General features: G+C 42.2%; 1 protein-coding gene across 4 annotated transcripts in view; it reads right to left on the reverse strand.

Moving 5' to 3' along the window:
- The window catches only part of LOC135519395 (methyl-CpG-binding domain protein 5-like), a 60,381-nt gene that overhangs the window by 39,311 nt on the left and 971 nt on the right, over positions 1–20,099 (reverse strand). The window lies entirely within an intron of this gene.

Here is a 20,099-nt window from a genome sequence, read left to right on the forward strand (position 1 = left end):
TGATTAATCCCTCCAGAGAACAGGTTTCCACTGCTCCAGAGACAAATGGCGACGAGCATTACACCACTCCAGCCGACACTTGGCATTGCAAATGGTGATCTTAGGCTTGTGTGCGGCTGCTTGGCCATGGAAACCCATTTCAAGAAGCTAATGACGAACAGTTCATGCAGAGGTTGCTTCAAGAGGACAGATGATTTTTACGCGCTATGTGCTTACTCACTCAGCAGTCCCATTCTGTGAGCTTGTGTTGCCTACCACTTTGTGGCTGAGCCATTGTTGCTCTTAGACGTTTCCACTTCCCAATAACAACACTTAGTTGACCGGGAAGGTCTAGTAGGGCAAAAATTTGACGAACTGACTTGGTGGCATCCTACGATGGTGCCACGTTGAAAGTCACTGAGCTCTTCAGTAAGGCCATTCTACTGCCAATGTTCGTATACGGAGATTGCATGGCTGTGCGCTCGATTTAATACATCAGTCCGTATAGGTGTGGCTGTAACAGCCAAATCCAGTAATTTAATAACTTCTTTGGGATAGGCGGCAGCGTTTTCACTTTTGGATTAATAGCGTGCCCAGAATGAACAGCCTCCTACTCAGTCCCAGATGCTAATATGTGCATATTATTATTAGTATTGGATGGAAAACACTCTGAAGTTTCTAAAACTGTTTGAATGATGTCTGTGAGTATAACATAACTCATATGGTATGCAAAAACCTGAGAAATCCAAACAGGAAGTGGAAAATCAGAGGTTTGTAGTTTTTGAACTCAGCCCCTATCGAATTCACAGTGGGATATGGGTTATTTTTGCACTTCCTAAGGCTTCCACTAGATGTCAAACATCTTTAGAACGTTGTTTCACGCTTCTACTGTGAAGTGGGAGCGAATGAGAGCTGTTTGACTAAGGGGTCTGGCAGCAGCCTCGTTATCAGTCACACGCGTTCACATGAGAGGTAATCTCTCGTTACATTGCTTTTCTACAGACAATGGAATTCTCCGGTTTGAACATTATTGAACATTTATGATAAAAACATTCTAAAGATTGATTCTATACTTAGTTTGACAAGACTCGTCGACCTATCGGCTGCCTTCGATACTGTGAACCATCAGATCCTCCTCTCCACCCTCTCCGAGTTGGGCATCTCCGGCGCGGCCCACGCTTGGATTGCGTCCTACCTGACAGGTCGCTCCTACCAGGTGGCGTGGCGAGAATCTGTCTCCTCACCACGTGCTCTCACCACTGGTGTCCCCCAGGGCTCTGTTCTAGGCCCTCTCCTATTCTCGCTATACACCAAGTCACTTGGCTCTGTCATAACCTCACATGGTCTCTCCTATCATTGCTATGCAGACGACACACAATTAATCTTCTCCTTTCCCCCTTCTGATGACCAGGTGGCGAATCGCATCTCTGCATGTCTGGCAGACATATCAGTGTGGATGACGGATCACCACCTCAAGCTGAACCTCGGCAAGACGGAGCTGCTCTTCCTCCCGGGGAAGGACTGCCCGTTCCATGATCTCGCCATCACGGTTGACAACTCCATTGTGTCCTCCTCCCAGAGCGCTAAGAACCTTGGCGTGATCCTGGACAACACCCTGTCGTTCTCAACTAACATCAAGGCGGTGGCCCGCTCCTGTAGGTTCATGCTCTACAACATCCGCAGAGTACGACCCTGCCTCACACAGGAAGCGGCGCAGGTCCTAATCCAGGCACTTGTCATCTCCCGTCTGGATTACTGCAACTCGCTGTTGGCTGGGCTCCCTGCCTGTGCCATTAAACCCCTACAACTCATCCAGAACGCCGCAGCCCATCTGGTGTTCAACCTTCCCAAGTTCTCTCACGTCACCCCGCTCCTCCGCTCTCTCCACTGGCTTCCAGTTGAAGCTCGCATCCGCTACAAGACCATGGTGCTTGCCTACGGAGCTGTGAGGGGAACGGCACCGCAGTACCTCCAGGCTCTGATCAGGCCCTACACCCAAACAAGGGCACTGCGTTCATCCACCTCTGGCCTGCTCGCCTCCCTACCACTGAGGAAGTACAGTTCCCGCTCAGCCCAGTCAAAACTGTTCGCTGCTCTGGCCCCCCAATGGTGGAACAAACTCCCTCACGACGCCAGGACAGCGGAGTCAATCACCACTTTGCGGAGACACCTGAAACCCCACCTCTTTAAGGAATACCAAGGATAGGATAAAGTAATCCTTCTCACCCCCCCCCTTTAATGATTTAGATGCACTATTGTAAAGTGGCTGTTCCACTGGATGTCATAAGGTGAATTCACCAATTTGTAAGTCGCTCTGGATAAGAGCGTCTGCCAAATGACTTAAATGTAAATGTAGATTTCTTCGACCTGTAATATAACTTTTTGAACTTTTCGTCCGACTGGACCTGAATGCGCGTTTGGATTTGTTTATCTAACGCCCTAACAAAAGAAGCCATTTGGACATAAATTATGGACATTATCAAACAAATCAAATATTTATTGTGGAACTGGGAGTGCATTCTGATGAAGATCATCAAAGGTAAGTTAATATCTATAATGCTATTTATGACTGTGCAACATGGCGGATATTTATTTTCGCTGTTTTGGGCTCTGAGCGCTGTACTCAGATTATGCTTTTTCTGTAAAGTGTTTTTGAAATCTGACACAGTGGTTGCATTAAGGAGAAGTTTATATTTAGATTTCAATGTATAACACATGTATTTTCATCAACATTTATAGTGATTATTTCTGTAAATTCATGTGGGTCTCTGCAATATTACTGCATGTTTTGGAACTACTGAACATAACACGCCAATGTAAAATAAGATTTTGGATATAAATATGAACTTTACCGAACAAAACATACATACATACATACATACATACATACATGTCCTATGAGTGTCATCTGATGAAGATCATCAAAGGTTAGTGATTAATTTTATCTCTATTTGTGCTTTTTGTGACTCCTCTCTTTGGCTGGAAAAATGGCTGAGTTTTTCTGTGAGTTGGTGGTGACCTAACATAATCGTTTGTGGAGCTTTCGCTGTAAAACATTTTTTAAATCAGACACTGGCTGGATTAATGAGAATTTTATCTTTTTAAAATGGTGCCTAATACTTGTATGTTTGAGAGATTTGATTTATGAGATTTCTGTTGATTTGTATTTGGCTAGCAGAACCCCAGTCCTAGACATCCTGTTAGAGATCGGGCTACTTTTTTCAACATTCTGTTAAAAATTGCGCAACACTTCAACGTCCTGCTACTCATGCCAGGAATATAGTATATGCATATGATTAGTATGTGTGCATAGAAAACACTCTGAAGTTTCTAAAACTGGTTAAATGATGTCTGTGACTATAACAGAACGTGTTTCGTGGTAAAAATCGCAAGGAAACCTGATCACAAAATCAAGAAGAAAAAAATCAATCCGCTAGTCTCTGTATTGTCTATTGCAAGGTATAATAGATAGCGATGGGCTTACAGTTCCTACAGCTTCCACACGATGTCGCCAGTGTTGTGAATTCTATGCAGCTAAATCCTTGGTCATATGAGTAATAGGCACAGCCTTTCGTCGGGTACACAGCAGGAAGAAATGGAAGGGGGAAAGTGGACTACGTTTTCCAAACTTGTTGCTATTGAATACAGATCGCTCCGTGATCAATTTTATCATTTATTAACGTTTAATAATACCTAAAGTTGGATTACAGAAGTAGTTTGAAGTGTTTTGTCAAAGTTTATAGCCAACTTTTTTAATTAAAAAAAAATAACGTTGAGTTTATAAATGGTGTTTTTCCTGGATCACACACTTCATAAATGGACATTTTGGGTATACAAGGACCGATTTAATCGAAAAAAAAGCCCCAATTGTGATGTTTATGGGACATATAGGAGTGCCAACAAAGAAGCTCGTCAAAGGTAATGAATGTTTTATATTTTATTTCTGCGTTTTGTGTAGCGCCGGCTACGCTAATTCTTTTGTTTACGTCCCCTTCAGGTATTTCGGGGTGTTGCATGCTATCAGATAATAGCTTCTCATGCTTTCGCCGAAAAGCATTTTAAAAATCTGACTTGTTGGCTAGATTCACAACGAGTGTAGCTTGAATTGAGTACCCTGCATGTGTGTTTTAATGAACGTTTGAGTTTTAACGAGTGCTATTAGCATTTGGCGTAGCGCATTTTGGCAAGGTGGGACGCTAGCGCGTCGGGTTGCCCAGAGGGGTTAAAGGGGTGTCCGCATACTTTTGTATATATAGTGTACTATCATCAATAGGCACTAAAGCAGTTCGCATCTATGAATGGCCTTCAGAATAAAAAAATGGATTGAATATATATATATATATTTTTTTTTCCCTCACCCACAATACCCCATGACAAAATGCTAATTTATTGAAAATGAATTACAGAAATCTAATTTACATAAGTATTCACACCCCTTTGCTATGACACTCCAAATTGACCTCAGGTGCACTGTTTCCATTGTTCATGTTACAATAACTTGATTTGAGTCCACCTGTAGCCAATTCAATTGTTTGGACATGTTTTAGAAAAAAAACACCTGTCTATATAAAGTCCTACATTTTACAGTTCATGTCAAAGCAGAAACCATACCATCGAAGGAACTGTCAAGGCAAAGCTGTCAAGCTTTGTGCAAAGCTGTCAAGGCAAAGGGTGGCTACATTGAAGAATCTCAAATATAAAATATATTTTGATTTGTTTAAGACTTTTTTGTTGACTACATGATTCCATATGTATGATTTCATAGTTTTGATGTCTTCACTATTATTCTACAATGTAGAAAATAGTCAAAATAAAGAAAAACCCTGGAATGAATAGGTGTGTCCAAACTTTTGACTGGTATTGTATATCATAAAGTTTTACATAAACACACACTTCAATAACTTGTGCCAAAATCACTTCTTTAAGTCACAAAATACACATTCATTAAGTAATTCACCCATGGGATAATTCACTTTGGTTATTTCTGTCAACCAATAAAATGTTCCTTGCTGACTCGTAGACTAATTTGCACCATGCATACCAGGTCTTCAACAAGGAAACAAACATCAGGTAGGTTAAATTAAAATAACTATTCTCTACCAAAACTTCAATCGTTATTCAAATAATATATTTCACATTGCTCGACTTTGTATGTTTAAATGGGCTGCTTTATACACGGTTGAATCATGGTTAACAAGTTACATTGTTTTAATAACTGGCGTACAAAACAAACACTCAACTTCGGCACCTTATGTCAAAGTATCATTGGCAAACGGATTGTGCAACTCTATCCAACATGTGACTGACCGCCTTGACTCATAAGTAGCAAAATTTGAAATTGTGTTTTTTTACATTGGATAAAAGCAAAGAGAAACAGCTACAAAATGGTATATCATACATTGCATTTGAGGAACAATGGGAAAGGAATTCTGCTTTGAAAGATGATAAACGTGTAACCTAATATTTCAGAAAATTTGAACGTTTTGGTACCTACTGGAGGGCTCATCTTTGACTACACCCATTCAGCATCGTTCACACCCTCTTAAAGAGATAGGTGGGCCTAAAGCTTATGTGTTGATCTGAGCATTCTGTCCTAACAACAGCAGTCAAGCACCCAAGCTAATGTTGGCTAGCTTGCTAGCTACTTCCAGACACAAATGAGAGAACAGCTCACAGACCATTTTACTCACCCTAGCAGAGCTGGTTAGGCTGTTTTTATGATATCCAGAGCGTTGGTGACTGCAATTGTGCTGCTGGCAACAATATGTTTTTTATGCCAATGTTTACTGACACCGGTCACATCAACGGGTGTTAAGCGTTCGTAAATTCGTCAGATATTCTGCTCTCTGGCACACTCAGACGAGAGTGCTCTGAAAGCGAAGTAGACAGCCAGAGATAATTTACCAGCTATGTCTATTGAAATGGTTACTTGTGTAGTGGAGTCTTTTGTTAAGACATGTAACTGGCTAGCTAGGTAAACAATGAACCATAATCACAACTCATGACGTTACTACCCTGCCTGAATCTGCAGGTACCTAACCAACCAGGTTCAAATGTTAGCTAGCTAACATTAGGCTACAACTAGCAAAGTAAATGGCTCTGAGATACGAATAAGATCATACACATAACATTAGCTAGCTAGCTAACAGTACACTTCGAAATGAAAACTGTAATATCTGAAAATGTAACTACCTAGACTATCATTGATGGACGCTGCTATGGTTGAAGATATAATCCAGAGACAGGTGTTCTCTTAGCTATCATACTCTAATTCCACTGATTTCAAAACTCGTCCTCCAGAAAGTGGAGAACAACACTGCAGTTCTACTACGAGATATATGCCTATGTCACATTATCTTTTCTTTCAGTATTTTTGGTTATACCTTGAAGAGATACAATACTCTTTCTCCAACCAATAATTTGATTCAGTGTCATTGTCTAGAAGTCAGGGACACCCACCCAGACTTGAATCCCATTGGAAATCTGTGGAAAGACTTGAAGATTGCTGTTCACCGCTGCTCCCCATCTATTTCTCATAAAGCCAGTCTGGTCAGAGTGTATTACTTGGTGCAGCGAGCCTTCCATACGGATGGCTAAGATTTTGCCATCCCAGTTTATAAAAGGAAATTGGGCGATAAGATCCACATTCCAGGGGAACCTTTGGCTTTAAATAGTAATAAAATTGAAGTCTGATAAAGACTTGTGGGGGGGGGGAGACAGGAATGGGCAGGAATGGGCAAAGTAGACCAGAAAACGTCCTGTAAAATTTGTTTGGAAAACCGTCTGGACCCGGAGATTTACCACTTTTTATTGTGAACACTGCAATTGCAATCTCCTCAGGTGTAAAATCTTCTTCTAAACCATCATGGGAGTCTATCAATTGAAGGCATATTCAGACCATCGAAGAACAAAATCAATCAACAAAGGGTCTTGAGGAGATTGAGGTGTATAGCGCAGAGTAAAACTGTTTGAATTGATCTCTTTATGTATAACTGTGGTAGCACCAGACAGGGTCCTTATTTGTGGGATTAAACATCAGGCCTCAGATTTACGGATCTAATGTGCAAGGAGTTTATTGGCCTTGTCACCTTGCTCAAAACACTGTATCGAGCTCGTAAGAGTAATTGTTCAGCTTGTCTGGTAGAGAGCTCATCAAATTCAGATTTGAGTAGCTGGCGTTCTTTATATAGATCAGAGGAAGGATCTGTAACATACTTCTCATCCAATGTAGCTATGGCTTCGCTCAGTTCTCAAAGAGCAAGATTTGTTTTTGTTGGCTGTATAATTTGGACAAGTAGGTATGCTTTGAGGGACTCCCATATGGAAGAGCAGGACATACCTGGGGTTGAATTAATAAGGAATAAGATTATTTCAGAAGAAATGAAATGGACAAACTCCTTATCTTAGAGTAAAATTGAGTTAAGACACCATTGAGAACACATGCGAGCTTGCCCTTTAAATGTCTCAGCACCCTCCAACATTTCACAGGGTTGTTAGCCCCTTTGATGTTCAACGAAATATATTATTATTATTTTGGCCACCATGAGCACTCCCGTTATACCACCCTGTCATTAGAGCACAGAGTGGAAAAGCAATGAATACCCAAAAACCACAGGATAAATTGTCTCAGTAATAATGTATGGTGTATGACACTTGGGAAAAAGACAGAATGACAACATCAGAACTGAACAATTCAACCTCCTTCCTCCCCCCGATCCCAGACAATATCTCCCCAATGAGGCACAAGACTAAATAGAACATATTTTCTTTACACAGTATGTCTGAGAGTGTGGTGATAAACCCACAGTACAGCCTTTTAAAGTGGCGTTCTTTGTTAGAGAAACAAGCAGCAAATACATGTTTTTTTTAAGTCAATCCTGTGTGCAAACTAAATTAGAAAAGCACCACTTGTAGTTGTATAAAATTATATTCCCAGTATTATAACATGTATTGAGAGAGAAAATAAATAAAACATAACAAGGCTCAACCCAAAACAATTAATTAAAACAAAATAGTCTCGTTGGACGATGTGACAACGTATAGCCAAGACCACAAAACTGTCTGTACAATGTTTAAAGTTTGCTGTGTATAAATGACGTTCAAAACCTTGAACATTGAAGTGAAGAACCCCCAAAAACGTGTAGCCTCGGAACATTTACTGGGTTTACTCGGTCGAGTGGTAAACAAATAACCTAAAATATTTTTGGGTCAATGAGACAATATGTAAACAAAGGAATTACGTAAACCCTTAATACAATGAAATAAAAATGACAGTGTTAAGGCAAGCACACTAGATGATCAAAACATTAGATCACATCAAATAAGCCTGAGTGAGTTCGCCAACTCTCAAACAGGAATAATACAGTTATAACTAAAAATAGTGGTACCACAGGTGGGCTACTTACTTACTATCCACAGTTAGCAAGCAACAGTTACTGATCAATGAGCAAGTCTCAGCCTCCAGTATTTATGCTGCAGTAGTTTGTGTCGGGGGGGCTAGGGTCAGTTTGTTATATCTGGAGTACTTCTCCTGTCTTATCCTGTGTCCTGTGTGAATTTAAGTATGCTCTCTCTAATTCTCTCTTTCTCTCGGGGGACCTGAGCCCTAGGACCATGCCTCAGGACTACCTGGCATGATGACTCCTTGCTGTCCCCAGTCCACCTGGCCGTGCTGCTGCTCCAGTTTTAACTGTTCTGCCTGTGATTATTATTATTTGACTATGCTGGTCATTTATGAACATTTGAACATCTTGGCCATGTTCTGTTATAATCTCCCCTCGGCACAGCCAGAAGAGGACTGGCCACCCCTCATAGCCTAGTTCCTCTCTAAGTTTCTTCCTAGATTTTGGCCTTTCTAGGAGTTTTATTCCTAGCCACCGTGCTTCTAAATCAAAATCAAATCAAATGTATTTTTGTCACATACACATGGTTAGCTGATGTGAATGCGAGCGTAGCGAAATGCTTGTGCCTCTAGTTCCGACAATGCAGTAATAACCAACGAGTAATCTAACTAACAATTCCAAAACTACTACCTTATACACACAAGTGTAAAGGGATAAAGAATATGTACATAAAGATATATGAATGAGTGATGGTACAGAGCGGCATAGGCAAGATGCAGTATATGGTATCGAGTACAGTATATACATATGAGATGAGTAATGTAGGGTATGTAAACAAAGTGGCATAGTTTAAAGTGGCTAGTGATACATTTATTACATAAAGATGCAGTAGATATAGAGTACAGTATATACAGTGCCTTGCGAAAGTATTCAGCCCCCTTGAACTTTGCGACCTTTTGCCACATTTCAGGCTTCAAACATAAAGATATAAAACTGTATTTTTTTGTGAAGAATCAACAAAAAATTCAGTCTCTCGATGTGCAAAACTGAGAGACATACCCCAAGCGACTTACAGCTGTAATCGCAGCAAAAGGTGGCGCTACAAAGTATTAACTTAAGGGGGCTGAATAATTTTGCACGGCCAATTTTTCAGTTTTTGATTTGTTAAAAAAGTTTGAAATATCCAATAAATGTCGTTCCACTTCATGATTGTGTCCCACTTGTTGTTGATTCTTCACAAAAAAAATAGTTTTATATCTTTATGTTTGAAGCCTGAAATGTGGCAAAAGGTCGCAAAGTTCAAGGGGGCCGAATACTTTCGCAAGGCACTGTACGTATACATATGAGATGAATAATGTAGGATGTAAACATTATATTAAGTAGCATTGTTTAAAGTGGCTAGTGATATATTTTACATCAATTCCCATCATTAAAAGTGGCTGGAGTTGAGTCAGTGTGTTGGCAGCAGCCACTCAATATTAGTGGTGGCTGTTTAACAGTCTGATGGCCTTGAGATAGAAGCTGTTTTTCCGTCTCTCGGTCCCAGCTTTGATGCACCTGTACTGAACTCGCCTTCTGGATGATAGCGGGGTGAACAGGCAGTGGCTCGGGTGGTTGTTGTCCTTGATGATCTTTATGGCCTTCCTGTAACATTGGGTGGTGTAGGTGTCCTGGGGGCAGGTAGTTTGCCCCCGGTGATGCGTTGTGCAGACCTCACTACCCTCTGGAGAGCCTTACGGTTGTGGGCGGAGCGGTTACCGTACCAGGCAGTGATACAGCCCGACAGGATGCTCTCAATTGTGCATCTGTAGAAGTTTGTGAGTGCTTTTGGTGACAAGCCAAATTTCTTCAGCCTCCTGAGGTTGAAGAGGCGCTGCTGCGCCTTCTTCGCGATGCTGTCTGTGTGGGTGGACCAATTCAGTTTGTCTGTGATGTGTACGCCGAGGAACTTAAAACTTACTACCCTCTCCACTACTGTTCCATCGATGTAGATAGGGGGGTGTTCCCTCTGCTGTTTCCTTAAGTCCACAATCATCTCCTTAGTTTTGTTGACGTTGAGTGTGAGGTTATTTTCCTGACACCACACTCCGAGGGCCCTCACCACCTCCCTGTATGCCGTCTCGTCGTTGTTGGTAATCAAGCCTACCACTGTTGTCGTCCGCAAACTTGATGATTGAGTTGGAGGCGTGCATGGCCACGCAGTTGTGGGTGAACAGGGAGTACATGAGAGGGCTCAGAACGCACCCTTGTGGGGCCCCAGTGTTGAGGATCAGCGGGGTGGAGATGTTGTTATCTACCCTCACCACCTGGGGGCGGCCCATCAGGAAGTCCAGTACCCAGTTGCACAGGGCGGGGTCGAGACCCAGGGTCTCGAGCATGATGACGAGTTTGGAGGGTACTATGGTGTTAAATGCTGTGCTGTAGTCGATGAACAGCATTCTCACATAGGTATTCCTCTTGTCCAGATGGGTTAGGGCAGTGTGCAGTGTGGTTGAGATTGCATCGTCTGTGGACCTATTTGGGCGGTAAGCAAATTGGAGTGGGTCTAGGGTGTCAGGTAGGGTGAGGGTGATATGGTCCTTGACTAGTCTCTCAAAGCACTTCATGATGACGGAAGTGAGTGCTACGGGCGGCAGTCATTTAGCTCAGTTACCTTAGCTTTCTTGGGAACAGGAACAATGGTGGCCCTCTTGAAGCATGTGGGAACAGCAGACTGGGATCAGTATTGATTGAATATGTTCGTAAACACACGAGCCACCTGGTCTGTGCATGCTCTGAGAGCACGGCTGGGGATGTTGTATAGGCTGCAGCCTTGCAAGGCTTAACACGTTTAAATGTTTTACTCACCTCGGCTGCAGTGAAGGAGAGTCCGCATGTTTTGGTTGCGGGCCGTGTCAGTGGCACTGTATTGTCCTCAAAGCGGGCAAAAAAGTTATTTAGCCTGCCTGGGAGCAAGACATCCTAGTCCGTGACGGGGCTGGTTTTCTTTTTGTAATCCGTGATTGACTGTAGACCCTGCCACATACCTCTTCTACACCTGCATTGCTTGCTGTTTGGGGTTTTAGGCTGGGTTTCTGTACAGCACTTTGAGATATCAGCTGATGTACGAAGGGCTACATAAATACATTTGATTTGACTTCTTGATGTGGAGTTGAATGGGACCCATAGCCTCTTCCGGAGAATCAAAGGTGTAGTCTTTTCCATCAGGAGAAAGCCATAGACGGGCCGGGAATAGCGGTCCCTACTTCACTCCTGGATGGTCCCGTAGTAGACGTTTGGCCTGTCCGAAAGCTGCGTGCTGCCTGGACACAGTGGGGGAGTAGTCCTGGTAGATAGAGAAGCTCTGTCCTTGAAAGCTCAGAGTGCTATTGCGGGCTCCTCGGAGAATCTCCTTCTCATGGAAAAAGTGCACTCGAAGAATGATGTCACTGGGCCTCACTGTCCCGGGGCTTCTCATCCATGGCAAGAATATCCTTCAGTAGCTGCCCAGAGATTATATCCGTGGCGCGAGGCATTTCCACTTACTCTGGGATTGATACCAGTCTCAGGTTATTGCGGCGAGAAAATCCCTCTAAGCTTACACGGCTCTCCTATACCTTTTTCAGATCCGCAGCCTACCATTTTATGGTAGTCAGGTCGGAGACACTGGTAGCGGAGGTCTCCAGTGCTGCAATCGTCATGATGTGAAACTCTGTTGTTGTTTTGAGTGATGTGATAGCTGGCACCGTCTCGTTCTGCAGGATAGTTCAATCTGCTTTTAAAGTATGAGAAACCTCTTGTATCCAGGCCTAAATCGTAGCAACTACCTCCGTTTTCATCTCAACTATCTCCGAGCGTAGTAGCTTGATGGCCTCGAGAATGTTAATTTCAGCGCCACCTGGCAAAGCCGCACCCCTGGGTAAAGTGCGAGTATCTGGGCCCTTCGACAGGCAAGGGCAGTGGTAAAAATGGGTGTTGTAGGCCGGGTTCTCTCAAAGTCGTGTTGTTGCCTTGTGTTTCGTCGACATGCTGACATTTGAAAGCAAAGTAGTCTTGGGTATTACGTAAAATGAATGAAAATGAAAATAAATATGATTTTGCTGCAAAATTCCCATAAACTTTAAGAATACTGCGGGAGCAAACGGAAAACACGTCAGTTGCACGCCCCTAGCGGCCCATTTCAATGATTTTTGTGTCCCATGGAGGATTCAAACTTACACCACGAGTGGCGATAGATGTCAGGAACTTGGTGCCATACCACTGTAAGCAAACTTGCTCGAGAGGCACATAATTCTATTATCTGAGCATGAGCATGCCAGTGGTTATTGTTTGGTGAGAAAGTGTTGGGATGAGGTACAAATATATGATTACCCACCCCCAAAATTAATATTTATGAGCAACCCCCCCCCACCACCGTCTCACTTGAATACATTTTTTTCTGAAAATTTGAAGGAGTTGGGCAAAGGCTGAAATTGGGGTTGAAAGTTACAGACATACCCACTCAAAGCTGTAATTGCCGCCAGGGGTGTGAATACTTATGTAAATGAGTTATAACTGCATTTCATTTTCATTTTATTTGCTAAAGTTTCTAAAAACATGTTTTCACTTTGTCATTATGGGGTATTGAGTGTGAATGGTTGTGAAAAAAACCCATTTAATTTAACCATTTTGAATTCAGGCTGTAACTACATAATGGGGAATAAGTTTATGGGTATGAATACATTCTGAAGGCAGTCAATAAGATAATTGTTTTCCAGAATCGAGAACAAAGAGAGTATCGCCAATAACAGGTTACGAATCAATGGCTGCTTTTATATAGGTAAACTTGTAAAATCAGTAATGATAACAAAAATATTTGGTTATATCACATTATCTGGTGTACAATCTGTAGCTGAATTAAAGTAGGTTGCAGAGCACCCTGCCTCTATCCTTATCCTAGCTGTTGTAATTTCTTAGTCTGTCAGGATGTTCATTTCAAGCTTATCAACTACAACCCTTTGCAGTGATGATTTCTTTGATTTATTCTTCTCCCATGATCTATTCAGCTCTCCTCTCCTGTGTCCTGCTCCCAGAGATCAACCAATTGCTATTCACCAAGCATTGGCTTAGCTGATTCACTCACCTGTGAGGAGAACCATCCTACTGCAGTTTGAACTAACCCTAATGTCATTATTAGACATTGAGACCACATGCATTTGCCTGTTGTCTTTTCTTTCTGGGTTGCCTTTTTTAGTTTAATTGTTTTTATTTAACTAGGCAAGTCAGTTAAGAACAAATTCTTATTTTCAATGACGGCCTACACCGGCCGAAACCAAGACGATGCTGGGCCAATTTGTGCGCCTTCCTATGGGATTCCCAATCACAGCCGGTTGTGACACAGCCCGTCTTACAAAGTCTAGTGAATTTTTAAGAGTTGAAGACCATCAACTACTGATATACATGCTTGGTATTATATTAGAATAGCTGTTTGCGAAAGCAACAGCTACTCTTCCTGGGGTCCACACAAAACATTGCATAATAATAGACAAGAACTGCTTAAGATCATACATTTAAAAATTGCACGCATAGCCTCCATATAAATACACACACACAAAATATCTAGGTAAATTAGGGGAGAGGCGTTGTGCTGAAGTGTTGCTTTATCATTTTCATTTCATGCTCATTTGAGCAATATGAGATAGAAGGGAGTTCCATGCAATAATGGCTCTATATAAAATACTGTATGCTTTCTTGAATTTGTTCTTGATTTGGGGATTGTGAAAAGACCACTAGTGGCATGTCTGGAGGGGTAAATGTTTGTGTCAGAACTGTGTGTAAGTTGACCATGCAAACAATGCTTGTTAGAGCATATCAAAGACTAAATTCCATAGAGAATTAGGTTGAGGTGACAAATTATATTTACTATCGTAACATGCAGTGATGAATTATATTGTCCCTGTCAGGAGTACAGGCTTTTGCCATAGATAGCAGGGTTCTCAACTCTGGACCACATGATCTTAAAATTGCCTTATGTTAAGGCACTTCTCTCGCTCTACATCCATAGGCTACACTGGTGACCAGGGTGGGATCCTTTTGATACATCTATGTGGCCTGGAAACAGAAATGCTCCACAAAAGAGGGGGGGGATACTGAAGCATGCGCTGATGACAGTTCTACAGTCTCCATTAGAGGCTCAGGCTAAACCCAAAGATCGAGTTTAGGAATCTGCTCTATATACACTGATAGGGTTGCAAATGGTGGGAAACTTTCCGGGAAATTTCCAGATTTTGTTCTGACATTTTCTATGGGAAATGTTCCCAGGGAAGCCTGGGAATTTTGCTTAAATTAACAGTTAACCTATTTTGTGGGATACACAAGGCAATTCTAGGTCTTGTGGCATATTTTGGTTAAACTATCCCAAATTCAATGGAATTGCAACCCTTACTTGCAGAGTGCATTCTTCCATCACATGTACAACTGATTCTCAAAATCTTGCACACTAATGAGATGCTATTGAGCCCACACTTCAACACAGTCTGAGCCAAGGACTACGTGTTTTCTGGTAAGCTTTGGATTACAATACTGGGTGGGGCGAATATATTTTATATGACATACATGATTTTTTTGTTAACTGGTTAATGGTAGCCTACAGCAAAGTGTGTTGAAATAATTTCTAACTTGTTAACAATTTCTGCTAGTTCGCACTGCTTCTTAACACAGCGTGCATCCAACCCAGAAGCCAGCCGCACCAATGTGTCGGAGGAAACACCGTGCACCTGGCGACCGGACGTGCACTGCGCCCGGCCCGCCACAGGAGTCGCTGGTGCGCGATGAGTCAAGGATATCACTACCGGCCAATTGGGCATCGCCACACGGACTTCCCGGTCGCGGCCGGCTGCGACAGAGCCTGTGCGCGAACTCTGGTGGCACAGCTAGACCACTGCGCCACCCGGGAGGCCCCAAGTTAAGCTTTTAACTGATGTATAAAGCTTGTATTTTCATGAATGTTTAATATTACGAATTTTGAATTTCGCGCTCTGCAATTTCACCGGATGTTGGCCAGATGGGACTCTAGCGTCCCACCTACCCCAAAGAGATTAACTATTTATCTGTACATGGAATTGTATTTGTTGAGGTAGAGGGACTTTGGTCGAGGTGAAAATGATGAATCAGATACCTTATCGATGGCAACAGCTCATGGTCCTCCTGGAATCAGAAGGTTTTTTGACTCAATGGAGGAACGTAGTCAGAGAAATGCTGATGAATGTCTTGCTCGAGCTGTGTATGCAACTGGTTAACCTCTGATGCTCACAGGAAATGTGTATTGGAAGACATTTCTGAATGTTTTTCGCCCAGCATACACCCCTCCAACCAGACATGCTTTATCTACTCATTTATGGATGCAGAGTTCAGAGTTCAAGTGACGGTCAAGAAAATCAAAGAAAGCAGACTGTATTGCAATCATCTCTGATGGTCGAATGTTCGTGGGCAAGGAATAATTAACTACATCATCTCCACCCCTCAACCAGTATTCTACAAGAGCACATACACAAGGGACAACAGACACACTGGTCTCTACATTGCAGATGAGCTGAAGGCAGTCATCAATGACCTTGGACCACAGAAAGTATTTGCACTGGTGACAGATAATGCTGCGAACATGATGGCTGCATGGTCTAAAGTGGAGGAGTCCTACCCTCACATCACACCCATTGGCTGTGCTGCTCATGCATTGAATCTGCTCCTCAAGGACATCATGGCACTGAAAACAATGGATACACTACAAGAGAGCCAATGAAATGGTTAGGTATGAGAAGGGTCATCAAGTTATAGCAGCAATCTACCTCACCAAGCAAAGTGAGAAGAATAAGAGCACTAAATTGAAGCTGCCCAGCAACACCCAATGGGGTGGCGTTGTCATCATGTTTGACAGTCTCCTGGAGGGGAAGGAGTCTCTCCAAGAAATGGCCATATCACAGTCTGCCGATATGGACAGCCCCATCAAGAGGATCCTCCTGGATGATGTATTTTGGAAAAAAGAGTGTTAAGCAGCCTGAAACCTATAGCAGTAGCCATTGCATGGATTGAGGGAGACAATGCCATCCTATCTGATGTTCAGAGTCTGCTTTCAGATGTAGGAGATTAAATACATACTGCTCTGCCCACTTCACTGTTGCTCCAAGCAGGGGGAAACTGGAGTTCTGAAATACATCAAAAAGCGTGATAACCTCTGCCTGAAGCCCATACACGCCGCAGCGTACATGTTGGACCCCAGGTATGCTGGCAAGAGCATCCTGTCTGGGGCAGAGATCAACAAGCCCTATGGTGTTATCACTACTGTGTCTCGCCACCTTGGTCTGGATGAGGGCAAGGTTCTTGGCAGTCTGGCGAAGTACACTTCCAAGCAAGAGCTTTGGGATGGAGATGCAATATGGCAGTCGTGCCAACATATCTCAGCCACCTGGTGGAAGGGACTTTGTGGATCTGAGGCTCTTTCCCCTCAACCATCCTCCAAATCCCACCAACATCAGCCGCCTCAGAGCGCAACTGGTCCTTGTTTGGGAACACACACACCAAAGCACGCAACAGACTGACCAATACAAGGGTTGAAAAACTGATGGCCATCCGGGCATATTTGAGGCTTTTTGATCCTGACAACGAGCCACCCTCAACAAGGTTGGAAAGTGATAGTAAGGATGATGCCTCAGAGTCTGTTGCTTAAGAGGTGGACATTGAGGAGGTCCAGGGAGAAGACATGGAAGCCTGAGAGGAAGACAACCAAAGCTTTAATTTCTAGAGTATCATTTAGATACTAGAGTATCAGTATTTAGAGTATGTTGAAAACGTTTTGGGGAGATGCGATAAATCATTGGGGATCATTCAATAATGGGAAGAGTCAACTCATTTAATTAAAGTTCAATTCGTAACTAAATTGTTTTTTAAATTATTTCTATTGGAAGGATTTAATCATTTGCAATTACACTAGCATTCAAAAGTTTGGGGTCACTTAGAAATTCCCTTGTTTTTGAAAGAAAAGCAAATTTTTTGTCCATTAAAATAACATCAAATTGATCAGAAATACAGTGTAGCCATTGTTAATGTTATAAATGACTACTGTAGCTGGAAACGGCTGATTTTTTTGTGGAACATCTACATAGGCATACAGAGGCGGGAGGCCTCGGTGCACAACTGAGCAAGAGGACAAGTACATTAGAGTGTCTAGTTTGAGAAACAGATGCCTCACAAGTCCTCAACTGGCAGCTTCATTAAATAGTACCCGCAAAAAAAGTGTCAACATCAACAGTGAAGAGGCGACTCCGGGATGCTGGCCTTCTAGGCAGATTTCCTCTGTCCAGTGTCTGTTCTTTTGCCCATCTTAATCTTTTCTTTTTATTGGCCAGTCTGACACATGGCTTTTTCTTTGCAACTCTGCCAAGAAGGCCAGCATCCCGGAGTCACCTCTTCCTTGTTGACGTTGAGACTGGTGTTTTGCGGGTACTATTTAATGAAGCTGCCAGTTGAGGACTTGTGAGGCGTCGGTTTCTCAAACTCGACACTAATGTACTTGGCCTTTTGCTCAGTAGTGCAACGGGGCCTCCCACTCCTCTTTCTATTCTGGTTAGAGCCAGTTTGCGCTGTTCTGTGAAGGGAGTAGTAAACAGCATTGTACGAGGTCTTCAGCTTCTTGGCAATTTCCCGCATGGAATAGCCTTCATTTCTCAGAACAAGAATAGACTGGCGAGTTTCAGAAGAAAGTGCTTTGTTTCTGGCCATGTTGAGCCTGTAATCGAACCCACAAATGCTGATGCTCTAGATACTTAACGAGTCTAAAGACGGCCAGTTGCATTGCTACTTTAAACAGCACAATAAGTTTTCAGCTGTGCTAACATAATAGCAAAAGGGTTTTCTAATGATCAATTAGAAATGTCCTTGTTTCTGAAAGAAAAGCATTTTATTTTGTCCATTTCAAATATCAAATTGATCAGAAATACAGTGTGGACATTGTTAATGTTGTAAATTACTATTGTAGCTGGAAACGGCTGATTTCCAATGATATATCTACATAGGCATACTGAGGCCCATTATCAGCAACCATTACCCCTGTGTTCCAATGGAACGTTGTGTTAGCTAATCCAAGTTTATAATTGTAAAAGGCTAAGTGACCCCAAACTTTTGAACGGTAGTGTATATCTACTTATGACAAGTTTTGTGTTTCTATCCACATATGATATGGTAAATATATCCAATACAAAAAAACATCTACATTTAAATGGAATTAATATTAATTTCTATTAATTCCCATATATTCCCGTTAATTCCCAACTCTGAATATTTCCCAAAATGTGAAACCCTATACACTGAACAAAGATATAAAAAGTCTTGGTCCCATGTTTCATGAGCTGAAATCAAAAATCCCTGAAATGTTCCATACGCACCAAAACCTTATTTCTCTCAAATATTTTGAGTCACTGTTCGTGATAATTTCTCCTCTGCCAAAATAATCCATTCACCTGACAGGTGTGGCATATCAAGAAGCTGATTAAACAGCATGAACATTACACAGGTGCACCTTGTGCTGGGGACAATTAAACGCCACTTTCAAATGTGCAGGTGTGTCACACAACACATCACCACAGATGTCTCAAATTTTAACGGAGAGTGCATGCTGACAGCAGTAATGTCTACCAGAGCAGTTGCCTGAGAATTGAATGTTAATTGGGCTGTACATCTAACCAGCCAAACAACCCAGCCCAGGACCTCCATATCCGGCTTCTTCACCTGCAGGGGGGGGCCTACAAGGCCCAACCATGGCTGCACCCCTGCCCACATGACTGATTAGGGCCTTATGAATTTATTTCAATTGACAGATTTTAAAAAATTGTTGCATGTTGCGTTTATATTTTTGTTCAGTGTACACAGATTGGTAGGTTACACTATACTTAGATACTTAAAATACTGCCTGATACATGTTTGCTACGTCTCCGTTCTCAATAAATGGTGACACACTAAATGTGATGTGTTCTTTGTTCGAAGGTATATGCATAAAATGGGCACATTATGGAAAACATGTCTCACACTCATAGTTAGTAGCAGAATAGAACTTGCCATCGTCAACTTTTACAAGGTTAGTTACAAAGTTGGTTTAAATGATTAGCCTACCTACATATATTCACATTCACTGAACATTTAGTATTTGAAACGCAAACATTAATTTCCCAACTGATTTTACTATAATCCTGCTGACAATTTATCCTTCTCCGTGCTTTATATTCCAACGCATCCAACATCATGCATGCCCACCATGATATTGGGCAACTGCTTACATTTGAAAACTCATCTGGTTTAGAAATCAAACAGCACAAAACCCAAACGGTTACAGATCGTCATCACTATCCAGGATTAGGATTTAGAAGAAAAAAACAATGATATTAAAATCAGGTAAATTATTACTGTGCCACACTCCTCTGAAACCACAGTACAATACAGCATAAGTGTGTGTGAGTTTTGTTAAATCTAGACGCTCCATCTGAACATTAACACGCATGGCTTGCGATACGGTTTTGATAGTATCAGCGATAAAATACACGTTAAAATTGACACATCTTTTATAGGGTTAGTGTTCCCACATGGCCCCATCTCCATGTTACAGAACTTTACAGAAGACAGACCGAAGACCAAGGGACTACCTGTGTTAATGACCTTGCTATCTAGCATGCTCCAGAAACTTCGACACTGAAAAATAATATCGGCTGCAACTGTGATAAAGCCAGATGAAACAATGTCCAAGCACGGGAAGTTGGTGGCACCTTAATTGGGGAG

This window comes from Oncorhynchus masou, chromosome 29, assembly GCF_036934945.1.
Source record: "Oncorhynchus masou masou isolate Uvic2021 chromosome 29, UVic_Omas_1.1, whole genome shotgun sequence".
Taxonomy (NCBI): domain Eukaryota; kingdom Metazoa; phylum Chordata; class Actinopteri; order Salmoniformes; family Salmonidae; genus Oncorhynchus; species Oncorhynchus masou.